Raw genomic sequence first — 22,241 nt, 5'->3', positions numbered from 1 at the left:
CATAATTTTGTTCTTTATAGCTATATAATCCTCCATGATGTGCATGTACCACATCTTCTTTATCCAGTCCACTTTCAATAGGCAGTAGGGCTGGTTCCATGTTTTTGCTATTGTGAATACTGCTGCAATAAATATGCATGTGCAAGTGTCTTTTTATAGGATAATCCATACACCTCTGGGTATATTCCCAAGAGAGGGATTGCTGGATCATGTGGAAGGCCAATTTTTAGTTCTTTTAGAAATCGTCACACCGCCTTCCATGGAAGTTGAACTAGCTTGCACTCCCACCTACAGTTTAGAAGCTTTCCTTTTTCATTGCACTTGGACCAGCATCTGTGTTTTCTGACATTAATAATAAGCCATCTTTATTGGAGTTAGGTGGTATCTCATTGTAGTTTTGATTTGCTTTTCTCTAATGATTAGTGAGGCTGAATATTTTTTCATGTGTCTGATGGCTGTTTGAATGCCTTCTTTCAGAAGTGTCTGTACACAGGCTTTGCCCACCTTTTTTTTAGCTGGAGTCTCACTCTGTCACCCAGGCTGGAGAGGAGTGGCACGCTCTCGGCCACCGCAACCTCGACCTGCTGGGCTCAGGCAATCCTTCCACCTCAGCTTTCCAAGTAGCTGAAACTACAGGCATGCACCACGATGCCCGCCAATTTTTTGATTTATTGTAGAGATGAGGTCTCTTCAAGTTTCCCAGGCTGGTCTTGAACCCAGGGGCTCAGGCAATCCTCTCACCTCCGCTTCCCAAAGTGCTGGGACTGCAGGCATGAGCCACCACACCAGGCCTGCCTGCTTTATAATGGGATTGTTTGTTTTTGTACTTTTACTCCATTTGAGTTCCTTATAGATCCTGGATCCCAACACCTGCCTTTGTCAGGTACATAATTTGCAAATATGTTCTCCAATTCTGTGGACAGTCTCTTTAGGAACATTCCTCATCCAATAAGAGCCAGGTGTAATAAACTCACAGCCATCATTTCCTCAATGGGCAGAAGTTGGAAGTATTCCTCCTAAAAGCAGGAACAAGACAAGGATGCCCATTCTCACCACTCTTGTTCAACATAGTGCTGGAAGTCCTAGCCAAAGCAATTGGGCAAGAGAAGGAAATCAGAGGTATCCAAAGAGGAAAAGAGGAAGTTAAACTATCCCTTTTTGCGAGTGAGGGGAGTCTGTTAAAAGTCTCCCCACAATGAGAACCAATTTTGGTAAAGTTTCAGGATACAAACTCAATGTGAAAAAGTTTTATTTCTATACACCAGCAATAAGCAGGCAAAGAGCCAAATAAAAAGCACAATTCCATTCACAATACCACAAAAATAAATAAATGAAATACCTTGGCATCCATCTAACCAGAGAAATGAAAAGATCTTTAAAATGAGATCTTCAAAATGCTGCTCAAATAAATCAAGGATGACACAAACAAATGGTAAAACATTCCTTGATAATGAATTGGAAGAATCAATACTGTCAAGAGGTCTATCCTACCCTAAGCAGTCTACAGATTCAGTGCAATGCCCATCAAATTACCAACATCATTCTTCTCAGGTCTCGAAACAATAATACAGAAATTAATATGGAAACAAAAAAATAACACGAATAGCCAAAACACTTCTCAAAAAAACAAAAACAAACAAACAAAACCAAAGAAGATAGTATCAAACTACCAGCCTTTCTTCTAATCTTTAACAGAATGTAGTAAGTTTGCATACTCCCCTATTTACCCCAGAATTAGTGTCAACAGCTATATACTTGTTCTTCCATTATCTTTCAGTATCCTAAAATTACTCTAACCTACCTGCAAACATGAGCAGAGGCCAGAGCTTACCTTTTTAATCTAAAATGAGTTTGTTACATTTTGTTTGTTTGTGATTTTTGCTATTGCTCTCTCACAGTGTCAAATCTAGGCTCCTCCACTCAGGCACCATTTGACTTTCTCTTTAACCATAGGGCAATAATATTTGCATTTTATTATGTTATATCTGTTATGTATGTCTTGTTATGTTGCACATTCTATATATTATATTGAACAATATAAAGTTATCCAAATAGCACCTGGTATAAACATTTTTAATTCAGGTTAGTAGTTATTTTTAACTCATTTAAGAATAAAACCCTAGCCGGGCTCAGTGTCTCAGCCTGTAATCCCGCGCCTTTGGGAGGCTGAGGTGAGTGAATTGCCCGAGCCCGCGGGTTCGACACCCGCCTGGGCAGTGAGACCTCATCTCTACAAAAAAACCAAAAAATCAGCCGGGCGTGGTAGTGCATGCCTGTAATTCTGGCTACTTAGAAGGCTGAGGCGGAAGGATCGCCGGAGCCCAGCAGGTCGAGGCTGCGGTGGCCGGGAGCGGCCACTGCACTCCAGTCTGGGCGACAGAGTGAGACTCCAACTGAAAAAAAAATAAAAATAAAAATAAAACCCTGGGTGAATTAGTGTGTTCTTTTCAATTATGTAACTGTTGGTGTGTGTGAAAACCAACAATACTGTTTGTCATTAGAATAATTTGTCCAATGATCTTAAAACATTGATTTTTCTTCTTTTATTACCTGATCTTCCCCAGATGATAACATAATCATAAACTATACCATCAAATTATCTTTTAGTCAGCTGCTAGAAAAAGCTTGACTAAAAAAAGTGTTATTTAGTGAACATTGACTAAGGGGCATTCTTGCTCCAGACTGAATTCTTTTTACTATTATGCCATTCTCCCTTTGTTCTATGGGCTTTCAAATTCTTTGTGAAATAGTAGACAATATTAATACTTCCACAGGCTTTGAGTTTATATAGAAAATAGTGACAGCAACAATCAAAGGGAGAAAACTATTAGAAAGCAAAAGTGTCCAAATTATTTTTATTACACAGCCATGATTAAAAAAATTCTTAACTGAAACAAATATTTATTAAAAGTAGCTCTTCTAAAAGATTATATTTTTGGTATTATTTGCATTTCTCTGTTAAGTACTGATATTGAGCATATTGCTGTGTACTTGTTGACTACTTTTATATGTACTTTGAAAAAAATGTCTATTCTAGTTTTTTGCCCATTTTTAAAATTGGATTGTTTTATGGCTATAGAGTTGTGGAGTTATTTACATACATCGTATATTCAGTTTATTTTCCATGGTTTAAAAATATTTTGTCCTATTTCTTGGTTATTTTCTTCTTTTGTTGATAGTTTGCTGTACAGAAGTTCTTCAGTTAAATGTGGTTCCACTCATCTCTGTCTGATTTTGTTGCTTGTGCTTTGGGTGTCATTTTGAAAAAATCATTGCCTAGACTAATAGCACGAAGCATTTTTCATAAGTTTTCTTCTGGGAGTTTTACAGTTTCACATCTTGTGGTTAAATATTTATTCAATTTTAGAAGAGTGTGTGTGTGTGTGTGTGTGTGTGTGTGTGTGTGTGTGTGTGTGGCATAAGAGTACAATTCCATATTTTGCATGTGGATATCTAGTTTTCCAAACACCATTTGTTAAAAAAGACTATGCTTTCCCTACTGTGTATTCTTGGCACTTTTGTCAAATATCAGTTGGCTGTAAATAAATGGGTTTAATTTTTTTTTAAACAGAGTAAGCATTGGCAAAGATGTGGAGAAATTGGAATTCTTGCACACTATTAGTGGCAATGTAAAATGGTGCAGAGCTATGGAAAACAGTATGGATATTTCTCAAAGTTAAGAATAGATTTACAATAGGATCTAGGAATCCTACTTCTGGGTTTATACCCCCCAAAAGCTAAAATCAGTACCTCAAAGAGATATGTATATTCCATGTTCATTGCTGCATTATTCACAGTAGCCAAGATACGGAATAAACGTAAATGTCCATGAGTGGATGAATGAATAAGAAAAATGTGGTATATACATAAAGTAAAATATTATTCATACTTTAAAAAGAAAGAAATTCTGCCATATGCAACAACATGTATGAACTTGGAAGCCATTATTCTAAGTAAAATATGATGGTCACAGAAGGACAAATAATGCATAATTCTAGTTATATTATGTATTTAAAATAATGAAACTCATAGAACTAGGTAATAGAATAATAGCTGCCAGGACAGGGGAGGGGGAAATAGAGAATTGGTATTCAATGAGTATAAAGTTTCAGCTACACAAGATTATAAGTTTAAGGGATCTACTGTACAACATTGTACATATAGTTGACCATACTGTATTGTGCACTTACAAATTCAGTAAGAGGGTAGATTTCATGTTAAATGTTTTTACCACAAAAAATATATATAATTTTAAAATTTTTACAAACAAGCCTGGAACAAAATTGTGGCGTAAGCTAAGCGTGCCTCAATTTTCTCTACTTGATACATAACTTGAACAACAACCTAGGTCAGTCTGAAAGCTCCAACATCATTGCCTTGCCTGAATTAGTTTTGCAGGGTGGTATGTCCTACTTTAGACTTCTCAGTTTTAACTTTTCTCAGGCCCCACATCCTTCTAGAAGGTTAGTAAATAAATAAATTTATGAACTTATTTTTCTGGATCAAGTAGACCCTTTATGCTATTTGAAAAGTTGTTTATTTAACATAATGCCAGTATTAAGGATTACAGGTTTGTAGGTTACTTTTGAGGGTGTGAAGTGTATTTTTTTGTCACATCTAATTCAACAGAATAATTTGAGATGGTGAATGTTGGTAATCCAAAGAACAATATTATCAATTTTAACAGCAGATGAATACTGAATGAGATACAGACTAAATAGAAAGTAAGAAAAAGGAGATGTCAATGGATTAAGGATTTATCAAAAAGCCTATTAGACTGATTTTACGATTAATGAAAGTTAATGAAATAATAAAATAATGAAATGAAATATTTTTAGCATAGACAGAACATTTGACTAATTATTTTTCTTACCAAGTTGAAATATTACAACCCAAAGATTTGGAATAGGCACTAATGATTGGGAATTAATGGATATTAGTAAGACTACTTCTTGTCTAAAACAAATATCTACTTTATAAACATGGTATTGAAAATGATAATATATGTATCATTTGCTTAAATATTAATCATGGTGAATTAAATTGCTAGATATTAACTCAATATATGTAGTTAAAGTCTATTTCTTTGCTTTATTTCATTGTCTACTGTACTTTTGCCCTCTGGAATAAAGAGAGAAGTCTTCTGCTTCTTTCACATGACAACCCTTCAAAACAATGTATACTTTGATGTTGGGATCAATGATTCTCAGACAACTTGAACAGAAAGACTGCATGTGTTGTCAAATAATCAGAGAAATAGTTATTGGTGCATTGAATAATAATGAACTTTAGCTGTGTGAGAATATTAAGACTGATGATGTCCCTCCCTCACCTTCCAAATCTTCTTTCTCTTTGCTAAACAGCTAACAACCTTTATTTATATGACAATTTGCAATCTTCCCATCATTTTACATTACCTTCTTAATTCTAGTATTGAGTGTAATATTTTAACAATTTTATTTAATCGTGCTACTCAGACACAAATTATAGTAAACCTTATACAAAAAGAATGATTTAGATTATCTCCTTTGAGGTCATGTGAATTTAATTGTTTTATAGTGAGATAATAACTTTTTATATGAACTATTTTCCAGCTTTGTTAATGAATTATTACATTGGATAACTCATACTTTTATCTGAATGAAACTATATTTGTTTAAGTTTATATGCTTAATTTTGTTGCTCAATTTATATTTGTTTTCTATTAGATAAAGATATTGCTAGTATTAATTATTTTATTTCATTCATTGACTAGTGTCACCAACTCAGTTTCATTTACAAATGTTAATCATGTTTTCTGTGTTATTATTTAAGTTATACATGAGTTGACCAGCATAGGGCCCTGTTGCTCCTTATAGCATTTTCCAGCTAGACTGATCTGACTCTCATAATCAACTTTCAAAAATGTAGTAATATAGATAGCTCTAATTTTGTCTATATATTTTCGAAATCCTAATCCCAATCATTTCCACAAAGGTCACATGAAAAACTGTCCAGTGACCTACTGCTCTCAAGATAAAATAAGTTTCAGATTTTTCCAGAAATCTGAAAGAAAATCTTGAAATATAAAATTAATCTACTCTAAGGCAAAGACGAATGAAGCAATGAAAGACTATTTAAGGCCTTGAGTTTAAAAAAAAAGACATTGCATTAGAATTAGCTGATTTGTACAAATTTGTTTCTAGATCTGGCTGACTAAATGTACTCATGTTTCTCCATATTTTTTGACACTAGTCCTGATTAGCCTCACCTGACTATTTCCTCATTCACTCCTCCAGTTATCTATTTTATTTTCTTCCTACTTGGGTTTTGTTTCATGCCTCCAGATTTAGTTCAATGATTTGTCTTTTATTATGTTCTTCTAGTATGAATCTATTCTTCAGACTAATTCCAACCACAAAGTTATGTTTCACTAATTCCCTGCCATAACCTCTCCCATGCGTGTTTATTTTGATTCTAACCTTATGTGATTATGACCTCATGAGACACATTTGAATTCTTATTTTTATATATTTTGAAATTGGACTTAAAATAATATACCAAATACTTACCAACCAGCAGCAGTATCACAATAATTAGTGTAGGTATTTTTTTCACTGGAGTGATTATCCGTATTAATGAGATGGCAAACTTTGTCATCATTGTTTACAAAAGTCTAGACTCAAAAAAAAAAAAAAAAAAGTCTAGTCTCTTTCCTACCCACCCCTCCCACGCTCATTTCACTTCAACATAATATAGGAATTTGAGATAACTCTATTTAAGAAACAGTAGGCTGCTAATGGGTATAGTCTGTGAACTCTTTTGAAGACAATAACTTCTATTTGAGTTATGTCTGCTTATTTCAACTGAACAATTCATAATGTATCAATTATTTAGTTGATGGTCTTTCTGAAATGAAGACACTAAAAATATGTATTAAAAAAGCCAATGAAGCTAGACTCACAGAGATTTGTGAGAACTTTTGGAATAAAAAAAGTAGAATGAAATTGTTTTAGAACACTTATTTAAAATAAGTTTTCAATTTTTTATGTTTAATCCCCCAGAATGCATGTTTAAAATATAAACTACTGAGCCGGGCTCGGTGGCTCAGCCTGTAATCCTGCACCTTTGGGAGGATGAGGTGAGTGGATTGCCTGAGCCCGTGGGTTCGAGACCCGCCTGGGCAGGCGAGAACTCATCTCTACAATAAATCAAAAAATTAGCTGGGCGTGGTAGCATGCCCCTGTAGTTACAAGTTTGTACTTGGAAGGCTGAGGCGGAAGGATCACCAGAGCCCAGCAGGTCGAGGCTGCAGTGGCCAGGAGCGGCCACTGCACTCCAGTCTGGGCGACAGAGTAAGATTCCAACTCAAAAAAAAAAAAAAAATATATATATATATTTGTATGTATATGTATATATACATATACACACACACACACACACACACACACACACACACACACTACCGAATCCCTTAACCAAAATTATTAAAAGATAATCTGAAGGAATAAGATTCAATAATAAGATATTTTAGCGTTCCCAGATGATAAATGATTACTGTTCATTAAAATTTGTGTTCCTGTGATATAGTTTTTATATGAGAGCCGACAAAAAAAATCTCAGAATTTACTTATAAAAATCTGCGTATTTATTCTTACATGTTTAAACTTCAGTCATCTTCAAAGTACTCTCTGATGCAATGCACCTATTGAGGCTCTTTTTTCCACTGCTCAAAAAAGTTTTTGAGCCGGGCACGGTGGCTCAGCCTGTAATCCCGCGCCTTTGGGAGGCTGAGGTGAGTGGATTGCCTGAGCCCGCGGGTTCGAGACCCGCCTGGGCAGCGAGACCTCATCTCTACAGTAAATCAGAAAATCAGCCGGGCGTGGTAGTGCATGCCTGTAATTCCGGCTACTCGGAAGGCTGAGGTGGAAGGATCACTGGAGCCCGACAGGTCGAGGCTGCAGTGACTGGGAGCAGCCACTGCACTCCAGTCTGGGCGACAGAGTGAGACTCCAACTCAAAAAAAAAAAAGTTTTTGAACTAGTTAATTTTGATGCCTTTTAGTCTTCAGCCATTTTTTGTTTCATCTCTTCTACATTCACAAAACGTTTCCTTTTTAGGACATTTTTCATCGTGGGAAACAAAAAAAAAATCACTCAGGGTGAGATTGGGTGAATAGGGAAGGTAAGCATGGGGGTCACATCACTTTTGGTCAAAAACTTCTGAACACTCAGCAAGAGTGGGCTAATGCCCATGATGAAATGGGCAGGTGTTGAAAGAATCTCAAAAAAAAAAAAAAAAAATCACTGAAGCCAAAAACAGCCTCTCAAAACAAGCTGGCTGGTACACTGATGCCCAAGGGGTTCTAGAACATTTACCTAGTGGGGAAAGGCTTGTGTTCTGTAAGGGGCCCACCCACCAAAAGGTAATTCTGGGCTTTTTTTGATTTCCCTTTGTAGATACGTATAAAGATCAGTAGGCATAAAGAAGTTAGGGTTGAATAAAGGTGTTCTAACTTATAAAGAACTAAAAAGAGAAGAAGCAGCAAAAGAGGACAAGTATAGTGATGGAAAGCTTTATGTGTGATTTGAAAAATTAGATTAGAATATACTCTATAAATAGACATTTTGGAGACAGACTGAAATAAAAGGCACGGAAACTGATTATTTTAGAGCTACGCTTATTTTACTGGAGGAAAAAGAAACTAAATATGAAAAACTTAGTAAGAAGGATATATATGAGATACCTTAATTATTTTATGGAGTAGAAATTGTAACTACTAAACAATAGGACAATCAATCATTTCAGAGAAAGGAATAACCATGAATTGTAACAAGAAGTCTTAAGAGTTGGAAAGTTGATAATGTATCTTGTTCAACCATACAGTTTGTGTTGAAATACCCATTTCTCTACATTGCTAAAAGAATTTATCAGAAATCTGTTGAATACTTCCCATAAAAAGCTAATAATATTCTAAAGAAAATGGGATACGGGGTTGATCTTATTTTTTTAAATTTAACTTTACATTTACTTTGTGTAATCTTAGGTTTCACACATTTTTTTTTACATTAGTAGTATTATGTATAATACTTTAAATGATTGCTTTCTCACATATTAATTTTGATGCACTGGAAAAAATTGATACCTCCTATAAACTTTAGGTTTTTCACCTTAGATTTTTCTCATTATAATAATCATCTGCATAGTATATACACCAATTAGACCCCATATACTTTTCCTTGAGGGCATTGACAATCTCCTGATCTATCAGGTCTAAGTATTTCTATTGAGATTTGTACATTAATTTTTTTGAATTTTTATTTTAAAAATGTGGGGTAAAATTCAGGGTTAGGTTTACAAATGTTCATTACATAGGTGAGGCCCCCTCCTTCCTCTAGCAGTTTCCCATTATCACCAACCCCTTTCCTTTAGTATTATAATTGTTCCAGGTCCACTAATGAGTGAGACCATGTGGTACTCAGTTCTTTGTTTCCATAATAGATCACTCAATATTATGGACTCCAAGCCCATCCAAGTTGCTGCAAAGTTCATAATTTTGTGTTTCTTTATGGCTGTGCAATATTTCATTGTGTATATGTACCATTTTTTTAAATCCAGTCTTCTTTAGATGGGCAGCAAAGTTGGTTCCACTTTTTTGCTATTGTGAATAACGTTGCAATAAACATGTGTGTGCAGGTATCTTTTCATTGAGTGATTTGCTTTCCTTTGGGTATATTCCCAGTAGGAGGATTGTGGGTCATATGGAAGGTCGATTTTTAGATCTTTTAGGAATCACCATATTGTTTTTCACAGAGGTTACACTAGTTTACACTTCTACCAACAGTGTAGAAGTGTTCCCTTTTCCCTGCATCCTCTCCAGTATCTATTGTTTTGGGGCCATATTGACTGGAGTTAGATGGTATTACAATGTAATTTTAATTTGCATTTCTTTGATGACTAGTGAGGCTGAGTATTTGTTCATATCTGTTGACTGCTCGTATGTCTTTTGCAAGCCCAGGAAAACATCAAGAGAGCAGAAAGACAGCCCACAGACTGGGAAAAAATAGTGCCAACTGTGTATCTGACAGAGGCCTAATATCTAGGATCTACAAAGAACTCAAACGTGTGGAAAAGAAAAAAAAAAAAAACCAGCCTCATTACAAAGTGGGCAAAAAATATGAATGGACACTTCTCAAAAGATGTACATTATTTTTATTGTCAATATTTTTTGTATTTATCTTGTAATTTTAATTTATACTTCACTTTATTTCATTATGCTTTATATTTATATTATTTTATTTTCAGTTATATTACATATTTCATTATACTTGCAAGAGTATATTTACTTATCTTACAACATTTTATAATAGTTTCACAAATTTAGCATTTTTTTTTTTTTTTTTTTTGAGTTGGAATCTCACTCTGTTGCCCAGACTGGAGTGCAGTGTCATGCTCCTGGCCACCACAGCCTCAACCTGCTAGGCTTTGGCAATCCTTCCGCCTCAGCCTTCCAAGTAGCCAGAACTACAGGCGCGTGCTACCACACCAGGCTAGTTTTTGATTTATTGTAGAGACGAGGTCTCACCCAGTTGCCCAAGCGTGTCTCAAACCCACGGGTTTAGGCAATCCCCCCGCCTCAGCCTCCCAAAGTGCTGGGATTACAGGCTGAGTCACAGAGCCCGGCCTAATTTAGCATTTTAAAAGACTACCTACCAGCTAGATTCTACCATTAACATGCCCTTTCATCAATTCATCTTATTTTCCGATGCATTTCAAGGTAAATTGCAGACATTTGGAAATTTTTCTCTAATTACCACAATATTTGTATCAATAATTGGAACTCAATATTTCTTTTTCTGAGATAAAATGAAATACATAAATCTTAAGTGTACATTGTCTAACTTTTGATAAATAACTCCACTTGTGTAATCAAAACCTCTATTTATATATAAAATATTATCATTATACTAGAAAGAAATTTTTAAAAAATATTTATTTATCATTATTGTTTTTCTTTTTTTATTATAAAGGTGTGGAGTACAATTCAGGATTAATTATACAAACGTTGATTATACAGGTACCCTTGTTAACGAGGTATGCCCCTCCCTCCCCTAGCAGCTTCCCTCAACTGCCAATCCCAACCCCCCCCCCCCCGTTTTCCACTACTGCCAATCTCTTTCTTATAATATTATAATAATTGTCCAAGATCCACTTAAGAGTGAAAACATATGGCATTCCGCTCTTTGTTTCTGTGATAGATCATTGAGTTTGATCAGCTCTAAATCCATCCAAGTTGCTGCAAAGTCCTTATGTTTGTCCTTCTTTATGGCTACATAATATTCCATTGTGTATATGTATCACTTTTATAATCCAGTCCAACTTTGATGGGTAATATGGTTGGTTTCATGTTTTTGCTATTGTGAATAGAGCTGCAGCAAACATTCATGTGCAGGTATCTTTTTTGTAGAATGATTTGAGTTCCTGTGGGTATATTCTCAATAGGGGAATTTCTGGGTCATATGGAAGGTTAATTTCTAGTTCTTTCAGAAATCACCACAATGTCTTCCAAAGAGGTTGCACTAGTTTACATTCCCACCAGAAGTGTAGAAGAGTTCTTTTTTCTTCACATCCTCACCAGTATCTGTTGTTGTTTGTTTTATTAATGATGGCCATTCTTACTGGTGTTAGGTGGTATCTCAATGTGGTTTTGAGTTGCATTTCTAATAATAATGCTAGTATTAACATCCATGAGTATTTGAAAATTAACTAAAATGTTATGAAATAGGTTTTTTCAATAACATACATGTAGTTACAAGTAATTTTAAAGTGTCATAATGAATAATTACATTATGACATTTTAGAGTCCCAATATTTTATCTGGTTACAATAATGATAACTTATTAAATATTTTAAAACTTTTATTATTTTATAAGAATCATGTACATTATAGAATGTTCAAGAATCAAACTGTAGTATGAAGTGGTTACAAACAGCACTAGTCATGCACAGTGTAGATATAAACTAAAGCTTTGTTGGGGAAAAACTAAACATCAAGTTTAAGTAGAAGAACATCAAATTCATAAATGATTATCCCTGAACCTACAAGTTAAACTCATATAGATGGACTGTATTATCCATACCAACTTCTCAGTAGTAGAAAAATCCCTACTCTTGTCATGATTTACAAGTGTATTAGGTCAGCAAAGGGGGACAAATATGCAAACACATAAAAATGGAAGTTCTCGGACTGAAAATGTGATCTGATAGAAAAGAGAAATGTCCCATGAGTGGTAACTTGTATCAGCTTGTTCTTTCTTTAGTCCAACTCTGACCTGCTGAGTCAGCTCTTTACAAAACTACAAAAAGAAGAAAGAAAATGAGCCTCTAGGACAATACAGACTCATGCTTATTTAGTCTAAATCTCAACTTTTTTATTAAATATTTTTATTTTGGTAGAGATAGGGTTGTGCTATGTTGTCCAAACTGGTCACAAACTCCTGGTCTTATGCCATCCTCCAACCTAGACCTCCTAAAGTTCTTCCCCTCATCTCTACTTCACTCCAGTTTATAAAAGTATCTGAGACATTTTCTGGGAACAGATGGAAAGTTTCATATACAATGCTACAAAACAGTTACTTTATTATTTACTGCCCGAGAAAACCATAGTAAGTAGATAGGGGCTTTTTGTCCATATCTGTAAGGAAAGAAAAAAGCTATTTACCATATTCCTCTCATCGCCTACATTTTCCCAGGATTGGCAGTACTGTACTCTTATGAATGAGCTAGACAGTTTCTTTTCCTTTTCTGGAGTAGTGAGTTCCACAGAAACACAATTATTATTATTTTTCACCATGTATAACATCTGAAGGCAGAATATAATGGATGTAAAATTACCTAAAGCAAAGTCTGTATCCTTGTTTATGTTTATCTTAGTATCCACTATCTGAATAACATTAGCTCTCTACTTATCTACTGAGGTTTAAAAAAAAGCAATAACACATTTCTTAGATCTTTATTTACTTTCATAGTCTCTGTTTCCTTCATTCTTGGGTGCATGGGAATTAGCTAGCCACATATGTCTATGGTTATATTTAACTGACTAGAATGGGACCAACTGGTCCTATAGAAATGATCATTGAGGAAATTGGCAATTACATGTCAGAAAACATTTATGTTCATCATTTCAATCCTTTATTATTGTTCCATTATTGTGATGGGTAAAAATATGAACTATCTACAGAGGAGATGATGAATAACTTGCTTGACTTTGTAAGTCCAAATATTTTTTTATTAGCTGTATCATTTCATATAGACATTTGCAAGTGTAATATGAAAATCAAATTCATGAATATGTTCTTGTGTGTGTGTCCAGAAGAAAAAAACCAAACACTTTAGCATATTGGCTTTAGGTTGACCAGTTGACTTATCTAGATAGACAATTTGCAAAATGTATCCCTCATATACACACCACCACCACCAAAGGAAAAGATAAACTGTATAAATATATGTCTATTTAGTCACTCTATATCGGTGGTTCTTTACAGAGGACAATTTTGTCTATAGGGGACTTGTGGCAATGATGGGAAACGTTTTTAATAATCTCAACTGGCAGTGGCAGGAAATGTTATTGCCACATAGTAATTAAAGACCAGGAATGTTACTCAGCATTGTACATGGTCTGTAACAGCCATCCAAAGAAAAGTTACCGGCTTCAAAATATCAATAGTGCCAACATTGAGAAATCATACTTTATAGTCAGGAATAGCATAAGAAAAAATGCACTCAAGCAATTGGGGTATCAGTAATTAATTATCATTATGATGGATAGCTACAACATTCTATCAGAATTCACACAGTCCAGAGGTGGACTAAAACAGAGTCAACTATGCTATCATTTGAGGTTCCAATTATTGCAAGCAATGCTTAATTGAAAGTTTTAAAAGTATTATTATTATTGCAGAAAAGTTTTTCCTGTGCATAACTGGAAGCAGTATCTGTTTATTGTCTCGGGTGCATGTTTGTCTTTAATTGGGGCAAAGATTTCCATTTAACAATACAACTATCTGAAATTTGTCCCACTTTATGGATTTGAAAGGACCTCTTTTAGAATGAGAATGGTTAAGTCATGATTTTTCTTTCAGTGAGGAACTTTCTTCCTATTATGACCCAGTAATAGGCTAGCTAGAACTGCTCAAAAACTGCCCACAGATCTAGGAATCCCAGAAAGCACAAAATAGATTAAATACAAAAAACAAACAAACAAACAAAAAAACCCATACCTGGTCACACTTTCTCAAACTTCCAAGAAGTATAGATATTTTTAAAAGACCTTGAAAATAACCCAAATGAAAAAGACATATCAAATATGAAGACAAAAAGAGTGAGAGCTAACTGTAACAATAAAATTCAAAATTGAAAAAAAGCAAAAAGCAAGGAAAGCATCCCTAAAGTGTTGAAAGAAGAGACAAAAATAAAAACTATCGATGTAGAATACTCTATCCAGTGAACATATGCTTAAAAGTTAAAGTGAAAAAAGATATTTTGAGATAAATAAAATTTTATGCTAACATAAATATATAAACTTCAAAAGTAAAGACACAAGTAAGTAGAAAATGAGAATATAGAAAAGACATAAGGTGCAAATTATAAAATTATATAATACAAATAATAGAAAGATTGAGCAGCTGTGTTAATATTAGTTAGTTTGAGACAAGGAACATGTCAAAAGATAACAAGGAACATACCATACTTATAAAATGATCAATTCATCAGAAAGATATATCAATCACAAGTGTGTATGGATTCAATAACAGAATTTCAAAATACAACAAGGCAAAAATTGTCAACATGTAGAGGGGAAGAAGATATTCCAGACATTTTAAATATAGAAATTTAAAATCCTGTCTTTAAAAATTTATATAGAGATTCAAATACCATCAATCCACTTAACAATTGATGTTTTATCGAGTTCTTCTTCCAACGTTTGTAGTATACATTGTTTTCAAGTTCACAAAAACATTTATCAAGATACATCACTTTCTGAATGACTTTCAACAAATTTCAAATAATTGAAGTCATACAGAGTTTGTTCTCTTACCAAAATGGATTGAAATTAGTAAACAGTAACAATGGGATGTCTAGAAGAAAATCCCAAATAATTTAAATTAACAAGCAGCCCTCTAATTTATGGATTAAAGAAACCACAAAGAAAATTATAAAATATTTAGAACTGAAGTTGTATATAACCAAACTATGCTGAAATTTGTGGGAGCAGCTAAAGAAGTACTCACATTTGTTTCTTCATAAACTTATGTAAGGAAAAAGCATCACTCTTCTCTCATATATAGATATCTCTGCCACACCCTTGTACTTGGGTTTATCCCTTGATTTGATGCTATGTAATTGAGTAGTTCAGTAGAGTAAAGTTATCTAATATACCTCATTAGATAAAGGTGAAATGATTTTGGCTTTCTTCACAAAGTAATATATGAAACAGGATCAGCAATGTCCATGGCTACTCACCAAGTGCCAGACACAGTAGCAATGTCACTTTGATGTCCAAATGTAAGGGAACATTTGACTACTTTCCCATTTAAACCTTTGTAATCCACAATGAGATTTTCACCAGCCTAACAGGGCTTCAGTAGCTGGAAACAGTGTTTCACGTAGCTTTCTCCCATGCTATATTTTGTGCATGAAAACATATATTAATCTGCTAGGACTGCTGTAACAAAGTACCACAGGGATATCTTCAATGACAGAAATGTGTTGTCTCACAGTTTAGAAGTCAAAGATCCAGGGTTTGGTGGGGTTGGTTCCTTCTGAAGGCTGTGAGAAGGAACGTGTTTCAGCCTTTTCCCTAGCTTCAGGTGATTTCCGTTTGTCTTTGGTGTTTCTTGGCTTATGGAAGCACCACTTCTCCATTATCACAAGGTGTCCTTATGTATGTATCTGCATCCAAATTTCTCTCCTTTAAAAGGACACTGGCCATAGTGGGTTAAGGTCCACCCTAATGATCTCATTTCAACTTGACCCCCTCTATAAAGATCCCATCTCCAATACAGTCACATTCTGAGTTTCTAGGGTTTCTAATTTCAACATATGAACTTGGGTGAGACACAATCCAACCCATAAGAAAAATGTTGCTTTTACTTCTTCTGCAATGAGACATAGAATTGTGAAATCTTAGCAGGCTTTATGAGTCCAGATCACTTGGTGTGAAGAAACTGTCAATTTTCACTGTAGCCAGAAGCAAAGCCTGCAATGCCAATAGCCAAGCAACATATCTGTGTAATTCAGCACTTAGAAAATTTATATAATTGTATGGCTTAACAGAAGAAGCACAAGGATATGTCAGTATAAAAATCAACTAAAGCCATGTTAGCTCCAAAATCTAGCTTGTTCAGGAAGAATTGAAGCACTCCCTGGGAATAGAGCTGATTCTTGTCTCTGCCTTGTTTATCTTGTTAATTTTTTGAAAACCAGAAATCGGATATCTAATTTTTGCTCCACAGTGCAGATAAGCGCATTCTGGGTTTTTGCATCGTACCATCTGTTTGGTTGTGCTTTGTGTTCTCTTCACTGTGAGCCCTGGTGGTTCGTTTTATGTGATCAGTCCCCCAACTGACAGCTATGATGCACATGTATTCTTGCAGAAATTTTCCAGCTCCAAACAATCTGACCTCTTTCTTTCAGCTGCCGGTCACACTACCTAGGGTTTTTCTTTGGTAGTAAACACACTTTTCTTTTAACGATTCTCCATGTTTTGTAGATATTGATTGTTGAAAGTTTCCTCTATTCTTTCAAATTGACTCTTGTTTGGGGGCTTTCATGACTGATGGACTGACAGACAGAGTACTGCAACTGTCTTAACTACCTCTGGAATCTGCAGCAAACCTTCCCGAGGCCTCATGGGTCTACTACTAACCCAACTTGTGGCTAAGGAAGGTACTTGCTTCAGAGCTAGCTGTGACTTCATCTGCCCTGTCTGCCCTGTCTGCCCTGTCTGCTGCAGGGTTTGGAACAGATATCTCAGAAGACCTATGGAAGTCTCTGAGTTGGAGAACTTCATAGCTATCACTAGGGAACTAGCAGAAGTTCAGGGACTAGCATTGCCTATGACCTGCTACTGCCCCTTGACGTGACGATTTCCACTATGGCATGATATGTGGGGACTGGGTGGACACTACCGTCAAAACCCATAACTCTGGAAAAAAAAAAAAAAAAAAAAACCGGAGCATATCCTTTCATGGTCATCACTTGTCTTGTTGAGTAGTTATAGATACACACCACCAAGGCTGTATTTGCAGATGTAAAATCAGGCTTACTGGGGAAAAATTGACTAGCAGAGTGACAATAAAACACCCAATTTCTCAAACTCATATGATGGCATAACTTATACTAGGCACTGATGGACTGTCCATATGCAGGTCAAGTTTTCAGTTGGCAGGGACCCTTTATAAACAAGGCTTCTTTATTTTTAGAGTCAGTGAAAGCAAAGCTTCTATGTGACTACAAACAATGGAAGTTTTCTGGTAGAGGAAGCATCTTGACAAAGAAGAGCCACTAAAATTTACAGCAAAAATCAGCCTATTCTACTGAGCTAACTCAGACCATCTGAACCAAATTCTACTAAGTTATCAGAAGATTTTTAGTGTGCATGAGGAGAAGGGGGAAGGAGATGGGTCTCCAACTATGTATCTTCTTAAAAAGCTAAAGAAATAAAATATTCTTAGAATAATAACAATAGTCAGCAATGTATATCTCATAGGAAAAGCGATCTCTAAATTACCACTAACATGATCTGTAAATTACCACTATTTATCAATCTCTTCTTCAAGTATAACTGAGCAATTTTACTTGACTACATGCCACGCATTTTTGCTTCCAGAACAATGAAATGTTATGGTTGAATTAAATTAACTTGATATTGACACCCTTTCTGTTATAAAAGTCTAATTGTCTAAAGAACAGTGCTACAAGAGGCCAGTGGGCTTTAAAGAGATATAGGATAATATTTTCTGAGTTCCTTTGTCACTTAAAATTGCCCTGAAGAATCAGGATAAGAAATAAAAAAATAAAATATACCAGAGACATTAATTTAGAACATTTGGAAGTGCTCACGCCCTTTGTATAATTCATGGTCCTTCATGTTACAGAAGCATATTCATTCAATTAACCAAAGCACATATTGTATATTAATCTGCTAGTCAGATTCCTGGACATTCTTTCATATTTTTAAAATTGAATCATTTTTTATCATTTGAAGTATGTTTCAGTGTTATTTATTTATCTACTTAAAAAGATAAGTTAAACCACTTTATCTTTAGCCATTTAGTGGCAGAAGCAACGCTTCTTTATTTTTAAAAAATTGTCACATATTACACCGAGTGCAAAAGCATTTGTATGTGAAGAAATAATTTCCTAGAAAACAGTCTACAGTTAGTTAGAGTAAGGCTATGTAAATCAAAGCTCTAAACTAAACATGACATCTTGCTGTTGGCTTATCTATTGCTTCCTCTAATTATAGATATTCATATACTAATGACCACAAAATAAAATCTGACGTTTCAATGGCTTCTTGAGAATCTTTCCCCTCCTAACAAAACTAGCTATTTTCTATATGCCTTCTTAAGTTGTTTTTAAATACTATTTTCTATCTAAAAAATCTCTTATACGGAGTTTTTATTAAATTGTAACTGATGGAACATCCTTAAAGGCATTCTTTCCCTCCCGCTTCCCTATTTTCACATTCATGACTGTTTCCCGCTTGCTCATATATTTATGTTTCAGTGTGTTTTGTATCTCCCTCAGGCTCCATGAATACAATATTGTGAATATTGTATTATGTCACATTTCTTTAGAGCAGTCAGGCCTCTCCCCAGGTGAGGCTATTTTTTCCCTCCTGGGAAAACTTCGATATATTTTACTTGTTTGGTGACTGATTTTTATTTTACCCCTGTGTACAGCTGTAGCTGTAGCCCTGACTCAGAATTTTAGCTACTTTCTTGAATCACATCTAGAAAGTGTGACTAGTAGTAAACAAAATAACTCTTTAGAACCAATTCAATAGTTCTAACTCAGATATCACTGTTCACATTTAGACTTTTGATGTTCTTTATTTCAATAACATGTAGAGAATTTTTCATTTCATGTGTAATTTGACACTCCTAAGACTACTTACAATAAGTCATATATATAGTTTTATGCACACTTTCTAACTGCATTTATTTTATTGTATTTTTTAAGTTTATCTACAAATGACTTCTTTTTCAATCGCATATTATTATCCCTGGCTTGACTATTCAAACCACTCAGTATTTATAAAAGCATTTATAGAAAATAGTATGACAACAATACCAAATCAAAGCATTCTTGCAATTAGTTTTACATAATGAATTGAATTAAATGTTTACTATACTTAATAACTTAATGTCTACTTTCCTTGATACCTATTGCTTCTTGTTGCTACTGTTTATGTTTGCTCGTTTCCATTCACCTGTTGAGTGTTCTGAGATGTCAAAAAGACATACAGTTTTTTAAAATTGTTTTTTATGGGTTGGGAACAAGGATTCAGATGAAGATAAAAATTGCTTTTAAAAATCTACAAGATTGGTGTAGTGTCCTGATTATATTCATCTTTGTCTCTTGGTGAAATTTGAGATGTGTCCTGCATTTAATTGTATTTATGTATCTATATTGTGCAACAGAACCTGTTTCTCCAGAAAGGCTGCAGACCCCCTGCTTCAGAATCATCTGGGATTCCTGTTGAAAATACAATGTTCCTGAGACTGTACTCAGACCAATAAGTCAATCTCCAAGTGTGTACCTTGTTCATCTGTATTTTAACAAGTCTCACGTTGATTTATTTGTGTATGCTATCTAAAACTGTTTATAAACAAAAATTTAGTATATTAGTATTATTGGATATAATTCAGGAGCTTAGGTTTATTGAGGATATGATTAGGAGCTGTTTTGGTTTTCAGAAACACATAGGATCTCGACTTTGGTTCTATACAGAAAAGAGTGTTAGAAGCAAATGCTGCAAATTTACCATCCAGATGCCCAGAGGTAAGCCCTACCTCATTCCCTGTTAAGAAAAGGGATGGGCTTCTAAGCCTTTGTTTTTAAAGAGTTAGTTGGTCATTATTTAATAAATCACACTTCATATGACAAATTTTATGAGACTCTAAACACTGGTTCTTTTGGTATTAATTTTTTAAATTCAGGGACAAATGAGGTAAATGAGAGTCAACATCAGAAAGAACTAATGCATCTTGCTTTACAGTTGCAGGTGAGACACTTTTTCATCTCTGTATAGCTGCATTAAATTCAAAGCTGCATTTCATGGGTTGTAATTCCCTTTTTCATCTGTATAAAGAATGAACAATTTTGATGTCTTTTATGATAGATAAAATAAAGTGTAATGAAAGGTTGTACAATGGGTTATTATTTCTTAATATATTCATACTGCAGTTTTGAAGGTTTGAAGTCAGTGCCCAAGACCTTGCAAATGCTTTGATTTTTCTAGAGCAATAGTAGCAATTAGCATTAGATTTAGGGACTTTGGACTAAAGAAAAGAAAGAAGGAAACTTTGACAATTTGAAAGTATTGTGCATGTGTGCATGTGTGAGTTGTTTTGAAATAAATAAATATTTTTAATATTCAAAAGTGACAAGAACCTGCTCAGTGCTAATTTACACTCATGATTTGTCTTTTAATAAATTTAAATTGTGGCACAAATCGAATTTTAAAAATACCTGAGCACTGTTCACTAAGGTAATTAAAATGCATCATGTAATCTATTCACTAGAAATGCAAGAAATATAATTATGGATGGTTTACTCACTACTAATCTAATCTGAAAAATCCATGAACTATGCCTTTCTTTTTTATTCATTAGCAACAATTGACCATAGATTCTGAGTGATTCATAAATATTTATATCAACAGAAAAGACTTTATAAAAACTAAATTTTTACCTATATAATATCCCTAAGTCTTTAAAAATATACTTTTCATGAATATGTAGTAAACTACAGGGATTTAAAAATTATATAGAGAAGTGACTTGATCATACAAGTAATTCCAGTGAAATCACAATGAAGATTTGCTACTTTTGTGAACAAAGAACATGCCTTCATTGTTATTATTTTTTCCTCTTTTTGCCTCCTTTCCCACTCAGGCTTATGTATATTATTTTGAGGTAGATTGGGGACATACTTAGGCTCACTACAGTCATCCTCCATGCCTTCTGTCTTCCACATCACTCTTTTTAGACACAAACACAGATATAACACATGTACTGAAAAAAAAAATGCTGCAAGTACTTGATCTATCACAGACAAGAAATAGGAAAAAGAAATCCAGGTATTTGAACATATTATGTAAGAATGTCTGTCTCTAATGTATGAGTAAGCAGTAAACGAGGAATATTTAGCTTATATTCTATTAAAAAACCTATTGTGCTGATGTTATTTATAGATCATAGGGAATGAACACTGATTAGAGAAGAAGATAAATACTGCTTTAGCTTTATTATTGTAGATATATTTTGTATTCACATGTAAACATTATATATCATGAAAATAATTAAGTAGACTAGTATGTCAGATTATTTTAAGTGCAACTTTTGCTGACTTACAACACTAAGTTGGGCATTCACTAGAAGAGCTTGTTGCTATTCACATATACAGAAGATAATAGTTTCTTCTTCTGACTCATTTTTGCTTTCCGTATAAACGGGGCTTGTATGATTCATCCTCAAGAATCTTTACATAAAGATGTTTCCTTTCCTCTTTAATTGTATGTATAATAAGAAGAACAAAGTAAAAGCTGTCAATGGAAGGGAATTCCTATTATGGGTCCAAACGGGTTTTTTTGTTCATTTGTTTATTTCCCCAAAAGCATTGTGAAAATAAACACCTCAGAAGCGATTGTGAAGAAAGAAGTCGTAGAAATGCTGGGATAGATGAGGAATCTGAGTAGAATGAAGAAACATGCCTAGAATGCATAAGTCAGAATATAAACTTGCCATGTAAAATGGTTTATGCTAGCCGGGTTCGGTAGCTCAGCCTGTAATCCCACGCCTTTGGGAGGCTGAGGTGAGTGGATTGCTTGAGCCCGCGGGTTCGAGACCTGCCTGGGCAGCAAGACCTCATCTCTACAATAAATCAAAAAAATCAGCCGGACGTGGTAGCACATGCCTGTAATTCCGGCTACTTGGAAGGCTGAGGCGGAAGGATCGCCGGAGCCCAGCAGG

The sequence above is a fragment of the Carlito syrichta genome, unplaced genomic scaffold (assembly GCF_000164805.1).
Source record: "Carlito syrichta isolate Samal-C Ts95f unplaced genomic scaffold, Tarsius_syrichta-2.0.1 Scaffold312036, whole genome shotgun sequence".
Taxonomy (NCBI): Eukaryota; Metazoa; Chordata; class Mammalia; order Primates; family Tarsiidae; genus Carlito; species Carlito syrichta.
This window is presented reverse-complemented; position numbering follows the sequence as displayed.